Source organism: Giraffa tippelskirchi, chromosome 1 (assembly GCF_054371585.1).
Source record: "Giraffa tippelskirchi isolate mGirTip1 chromosome 1, T2T-mGirTip1v1.2.pri, whole genome shotgun sequence".
Classification (NCBI taxonomy): domain Eukaryota; kingdom Metazoa; phylum Chordata; class Mammalia; order Artiodactyla; family Giraffidae; genus Giraffa; species Giraffa tippelskirchi.
In genome coordinates, this window is record NC_137275.1 from 210,283,492 (window position 1) to 210,290,714 (window position 7,223).

Consider the following 7,223-nt stretch of genomic DNA (forward strand, 5'->3'; position numbering starts at 1 on the left):
TCCCTTTCGGCCGCATTGCTCAATTCCTTCCTGCTGAAGTTAGACCGCACACTTGCCTTTGAGGACACAAGACCCTAGCACATAACAATAACTTGACCTCAAGTTACTGGCAGCTTATTTCCTCACTGTGTGTGCGTGTGTGTTTATTTCTAAAAACAATAAATTCCCCTACCCAAATCACCAGGCCACACGTGTACAAATGCACAATATTGAAAAGCCTTTTTTTGCAGATGACCTTAACTCTTTTATGGAAGAAAGTGCAGGTTAAACAAAAAGTGGCTGAGCTAGGATTTAAACTCGGGAAATCAGACTCCATGGTTTGAGCTCTGAGACCCCCTGACTTTGTGTCAGGTTGGCCTTTCAGAAGAGCTCCCTGGTACCTGTGTGCTGTTGCTCAGTCAAGTCTGACTCTTTGCAGCCCCATGAACTGTAGCCGGCCAGGCTCCTCTGTCCATGGAATTTTCCAGGCAAGACTACTGGAGTGGGTTGCCATTTCCTCTTCCAGGGGATCTTCCCGACCCAGGGATCCAACCCACGTCTCTTGTGTCTCCTGCATTGACAGGAGGATTCTTTACCACTGCACCACCTGGGCTACACCTGAAACTAATGTAATATCCGTAAATCAACTATATCCCACTTTAAAAGATTTACTTGGGAGGGTTGGGATAACAGAAGCTGGCAAGCAGAGCCAGGACTCCTGGGCCCTTGTTTTTTCATATCACTAAGACCATAGAGCCTTGGTACTTGCACAAATAAATGACCTTGGAGACAGCCACAGGAGGCAAACAGAAATGCAGAGTGAAGAACAAGGCACGTCCTTTATACAAAGCAATCTTGCGTTCAGGCTGTACTGTGCCTCTCAGCCATTCTCCAGACAAGATTCTGTGCCCAGAGCAGAGACTTTCCCCTAAACAGCAATATTTCCGGTATATTCTACTTTTCATTTCCTTGATTCTCCCTCCAAAGGTCTCCAGGCAATTTACAAACTGTAGGTTGTGTTTGCAATTCGGACCCTTAAAGTTTATCTATCTTTGTCTCCCCTGTCACTTTTTCTTTGTCTTTTATGATTGTGATTGAAAAAGAGGAAGGGTTGGGAGACCAAAGCTCATGAATGTATATGAAGCCATTACATCTGCCGGGTGAGATGCGGGCACAGGCACTGTTTTTTAAATGGTTGCCTCCACATCACCAGAACTGCTTTTGAGCTTTTTCCTCCAATTGCACAAATTCATTATTTACTCTTTTACTGCATCTATTTATAAGTCCACATGGACCCTCTGGGAGGCCCACTTTGAGCCTCAGAGCTCCCGTAATGAAGCCTAGCTCACTCTCCTTTGATATATCTCCTTGCTACTGTTGCTCGGGGAATAGAGAGTGTGCCCACTTGGTTTTTGGAAGGTCAGCCTGACTGAGGACAAAGGATTTTAAATTGTGCTCTGTGGAATCCTGGAATCCTGAGTAGGCTGCCTAGAGTTCTAGGAAATAACAATAATAAAATCAGCCATGGACATTCTTTTATTTTTCAAGGCACTGTGATTTTATTTTGATTGTTAAACTTTTTCTGGGGTTAAAATAAATATGTAGCACAAGCTGACTGGACTCCCTGCAGTTTGTTGTCAGCGTTACCATAGGCGTGGACCGAGCAGGTACTGGGGACGTTCTCTGGTTCTGACTTGTCCCAGAGAGAGGTTTTTTTTTTTTTTTTGCTGCACTGGCTGAGTCTTTGTTGCTGTGTGCAGGCTTTCTCTAGTTGCAGTGAGCGGGCGCTGGTCTCTAGCTGTGGTGCACAGGCTTCTCATTGCGGTAGCTTCTTGTGTTGTGGAGCATGGGCTCTAGGTGCCTGCGCTTCAGTAATTGTGATGCATGGACTTAGTTGCCCCTTGGCACATGGGATCTTCCTGGACCAGGGATCGGACCCGTGTCTCCCAGGGAAGTCCCCCAAATAGAGATTTGTCACTTGACTAGGATGTCAGCCCCTAGAGTACCTGGCAATAGTAGGCACTCAATAAATATTTGTGGGATGAATAAATAGATGAATTTTCTGACCACCCTATGTTCTCTGATGGCCCCACCTGTAGCTTCATTCTGCTTCAGACCTTGTGTCCATTTTGACCAAGGGCAGCTTTGCTCTAGCGACCTCACATGCTTAGAGTCAAGGCCCTCAGGCCTGACTGGGATCAAGTGACCCCATCACGACTCCCCCGATCCCCTTTCCTGCACGGAATTTGCTCTCAAGGGAGTTTCTGAGTGCTTGGCTCACCTTTGGTCCCAGCTCTTCCCTCTCCCTTCTGGTGATGGCTCAGGTGGTAATTCTGGTCCCTGTTCTTTAGTTCCTCTGATTCAAGGACAGAAGCTCTGGGGTCCTGTCACTCTTGGGTTTTTCTCCAAATAAGTGCCTATTCTCTTAACTTGAGAGTCTTGGCCACCAGCTGCAATAACCAGGTCTCTGGAACTGAGAACTTTGTGGCCTGGCTATTCCCTGGAATATGCTTCTCTAGGGAGCCAGACTTCCCAAACAGAGAGCTGAGCACCTGAGTATGGGGACAGGACTGCCAGGGCGTGACTCAGTTTCTCTTCTAGCTAGTTGCTCCAGTCCCCCAGCCTCCAAACTCTCCAGAACAGTCGAACAGACTAGAGTTTGGAGGGGAGGGAAGTCTCTAACTTCTACCCCACTGCTCATAGGTAAGTTAACAACAAGTGCCTCAACTAACACATATGGTGACTCCTTGGAGTCCCTGGCCTGTTTGCTCTCTGAGGTTGCATTTTTAAGAAATGGACACATTTATTACCCAAAAATTCTTAATTACAGTTACCTTGGGGAGGGCACACAGAGCGAGAGAACCTTGCTTCTTCGAGCAGTCGACCCACTTCCCTCAGGAGGGAGCCGTCAACGTGGTGGGAGCAGACGTCCTTCTGAGGACGTAGGTGGAATGGGTCCATGAGGAAGGAAAATAAAGACCTTACAGGGACAGGGCACCTGGGGAGGGTTCAGAAAGAGATGTGAAGATTTTAGAGGAAGCAGCTCTGGAATCTAAGAATTCGCGTAGTACGATTGCAATCTTCTTCAGAGTTTTTAAAGACCACAACAAAAGGTTCAAACTGTTTTGGCTGCTGAATTAGCTTACTTGAATGAGATACCACGCTGTAGTCGAACAACTTGAGAACCAGGGATTTCAAATGTTGAGTGCCAAGCTACTGTGGATATAGCAATGGATGAAACAGACCCCAAACCCCTCCTCACGGAACTTACTGGAAGAGATAGACAGTAAATACAGTACGTAAATTATGTCATCTATTGTAAAGCTGGAGAAGCTGTAGGGAATTCCATGTTGAAAATTTTAAATATGGTGGACAGGGAAACCCTCCATGAGAAAATGTCATGAGAACAAAGAGTTGAAGGCTGTGAGGGGGTGAGCCAGGCAGGTATTTGGGGGCAAAGTCCCAGAAGAGTTAGAGTTAGGGCATGTTTGCAGGACACCAAGGAAGTCAGTGTGGCTGGAGTGGAGTGATGGAGGCAAAGCGTGGTACAGGGGATTACCTTGATCATACAGGAGTTTGCAAATGCCTTTAACTCTCTCAGGAGAGTTCTGAGTAGAGCAGAGAGCTCTGATAAATATTATGTCTAAAGTTTTAAAAGGAGGAAAGATGGACGAGGAGGCAGATATAAGGAGAGCAGTTAAGAATTACTAGAAAAATTCAGATGATAGAGATGTTGGCAGTGAATATAGTGAGAAGTGTGTGCATTTGTTAGCATTGCACATCCATTTGTTTATTAATACATCATTTGATAAATGAATTAGTAAATATTTATTGAATACTGACAGAGATTACATCTGAAATGGAAGACAAATAATTATCATAAGCTCATTCAACTCCAGAGTTCTAGGAGCCTAAGAATCAGAGAAGAGAGCATTGCTTCTTCCTGTCAAAGACAATATTTAGAAGCATAAAGAAGTATTTGGCAGGTGACATTCCTGTTTTGGGTGGAGAGAGGACAGAGCAAAGGCAGAGGCCCAGAGCATGGGGAATGCTGAGGAATACAGTGTTGGAGCCTCGTGTGTGAGGGGGTGTGGCTGGTGGTTATGCACCAAAGGCAGGTGGGAGATAACAGTGAAGGGTGTGGTGATGAGAAAGCTGCTAGGTTGGGGTTGGTGGTGGGACTCCCCTTGGCAACAGCAGTCAAAGGGGACTGACTTCTCTCAATCTCACCTGTTCCGGGGGAAGGAGACAGCCAGAGAGCCTGCAGCTCAGTGGGGTGCTGAGACCGAGGGTCAGGGCCAAAAGAGCCCTCAGAGATCACCCAGACATCTTCTCACTATCCAGAGGATGTGTGGAAGCTCGGAGAGCGGAGGAAGTCTCCAGGTTCACCAGTTAGAGAATGGCAGAGCTGTGCTCTTAAGCCTGGACAGAGTTCTCTCCTATTGCACTTGAATATGTCAGAAGGTTTCTTCAATCTCTTTCTCTCCTTTGTTCAGTGGAATATGACCCTTTCTCTTTGACATCTATTGCTCAGGATCCATCTCTGCTGATTTCTGTCATAGACTTCGACTCAAAGTCACACTGGCCTTGGGCTCTTCCTCAGGAATTTTGACCTGTGGCCCTTTGTGCACCTCTGGTCATCTGCCTGGAATCGTGACTTGCTGTCTTGCTTGTGTGACTGCTCCTACCTGGTGACCCATCTGAGGCTATGCCCAGCTAGATTCTGTCTTTACTAATCTCCCATACAACACACTCCATCAAAGCTTCACTTCTCTCCCACCCCAAACTCTAAACCCAGCTTGTAAGGTCTCTCATGTCTGGATACATTCTTTGCATTTGTTCTTCTTTTCCATTTCTGCTTTTAATTCCCCTTTTCCTTTTAAGAGGTATCCTCTCCCTCTTACATTCCCTCTCTTGTTGATTATCCCAGTATTCATAAAAATGTCCAGGGACTGATTGGATAATTGGAAAGAAATAATCATTTAGGGAATTTGGGGTAAGGAGGGAAAGAAGCTGTGAACAGCCATACTTCATTGTTACTTTTTGTCACATCTGTGTTTCTCATAACAAATACCGGCTAGAGTTTTTTATTTGACCTAGACCGTGGACAGTAGAGCTGTTGTGTCTCCTCTGCCCCTTCCTCTCTTTCCTCCTCCTCCTTCTTCTTACTATGCATTTTCACATAATAGACAAAGATGTCCATTCTTCAGAATGTGACTTCAGACTGCCAGCAGTATGAGCTTCCTTTTCTTTAACCTGCTGTCCCTAAGCCAGGCCATCTTGGTTTGTTTATTGGAACCCCATTGTGTCATTTTTCTTGGTTTCAAGTTTTGATCAACCTTCAAATATTTCTTCTATTCTGATGGACACCAATATTGTACCTCCAGCCCAAATATCTTTATAGATTTAAGACCTTAAAGATTGTCGTGAAGCTATCACTCTCATGGCTGTTGCAAGTTTGAGGCTGAGTTCTAATCCCATTATTGTCTGGCTATCATCTAAGGTCAGTTTCTTAGCTCTTGAGCTGCTTCCTTCTCTGCTGAAAATAGGAAAGAATATGAATACCCAGTGTCAAAGCTGGTGGGAGGAAAAAACGATATAATGGATGTAAAATTGTCTTGTAACTTGTAATTGGATGTTTTAAAAAAATCTCTAAGAATAGCTTTGTGAGTTGTATTTGCAACTTCAGCTACTGCTAAGTCTACTGCTAAGTCACCTCAATCGTGTCCGTCTATGGGGTTGCACAGCCCACCAGGCTCCGCTGTCCCTGGGATTCTCCAGGCAAGAGTACTGGAGTGGGTTGCCATTTCCTTCTCCAATGCATGAAAGTGAAAAGGGAAAGTGAAGTCGCTCAGTTGTGTCCGACTCTTCGCGACCCCATGGACTGCAGCCCACCAGGCTCCTCCATCCATGGGATTTTCCAGGCAAGAGTACTGGAGTGGGGTGCCATTGCCTTCAGCAGATACCAGCTAAATTTAGACATTGCCCCTGCAATAGACATATGTTGCCACCAGGTGGCAGGAGAAACCTGTGATGAAGTCAAGGAGAACACACGTTCCAAAAGCTAGAATGAGATAAATTGTGATTGTTAAAAGAAGCCAATTTAGTGATTATTAAATAAACAAAAAAGCCTATTTACAAATCACAGTGTCCCTAAATAAACCAAATATAAAGTTTCTAATACAATGTGTTTCAAACAGTTTTTTAGACAATGGTGACCATTTTTCAGATAAAATCATATAGAAAATCTCATATAGATGAAATAGATGAGAGTGGCAGGAAGAGTGATACTGTTTCTGAAGTAGGGCAGGGACACTGGGAGTCTGTTCTCTCATCCTCCTCTTTCATTCTTGAGCCACCTTTGCTGAACTTCAGGGCTTCATGGGACGGAGTTTCATTTTTAAATTATTATTAAATTTTTATTTTTATTTTACTTTTACCAAATGGTTCTTTATGAGAAAATAGCTTCATTTTAACTTGATCTGTCAATATCTTAGGCTACTACATAAATTATAGGTTACATGATAAATATATAAATGTATTCTCTAATAACCCTTTTCCCCCACCCCTTTTGCCCTTTTCCCCTTCCCTCTCCCCACTGGTGACCGCTCGTTTGTTCTCCATATCTTTGAGTCTGCTTCTTTTTTGTTATATTTGGTAGTTTGTTGTATTATTTCAGATTCCACATGTAAGTGATATCATATAGTATTTGTCTTCCTCTGACTTAGATTTATTTTTTTATTGAGATGTAATTGACATACATTATATTAGTTTCACGTATACAACATAATGATTCAGTATTTGTATATATTGTGAAATGATCACTACAATAAATCTAATTAACATGTCGCCAACATAATTACAGAATTTTGGGACAGAGTTTTAAGCCACTATTCTGATATTTTCCCAACACACCCTTAAAACATTCTTTTATCATTATGAAAAATATATGGTAGTTTAAAAAATACAGAATTTAAAATAGTTTATATAAAATATAAATTATCAATATATAAAATATATAACTATAAATTATAAAATTTATAGAATTCATAGAACAAACAGAATTTTTATAGACTATCCAGGATTATGACACATAATTATAAAATTTTAAATTTTAGAATGAAAATATATTATTTTAAGGCACTTAAAGTGTCCTAAAATAATATTCTTTTAAAATATTTTTATTGAAGTATAGTTGATTTATAATGTGTTAATTTCAGCTGTACAGCAAAGTGATTCAATCA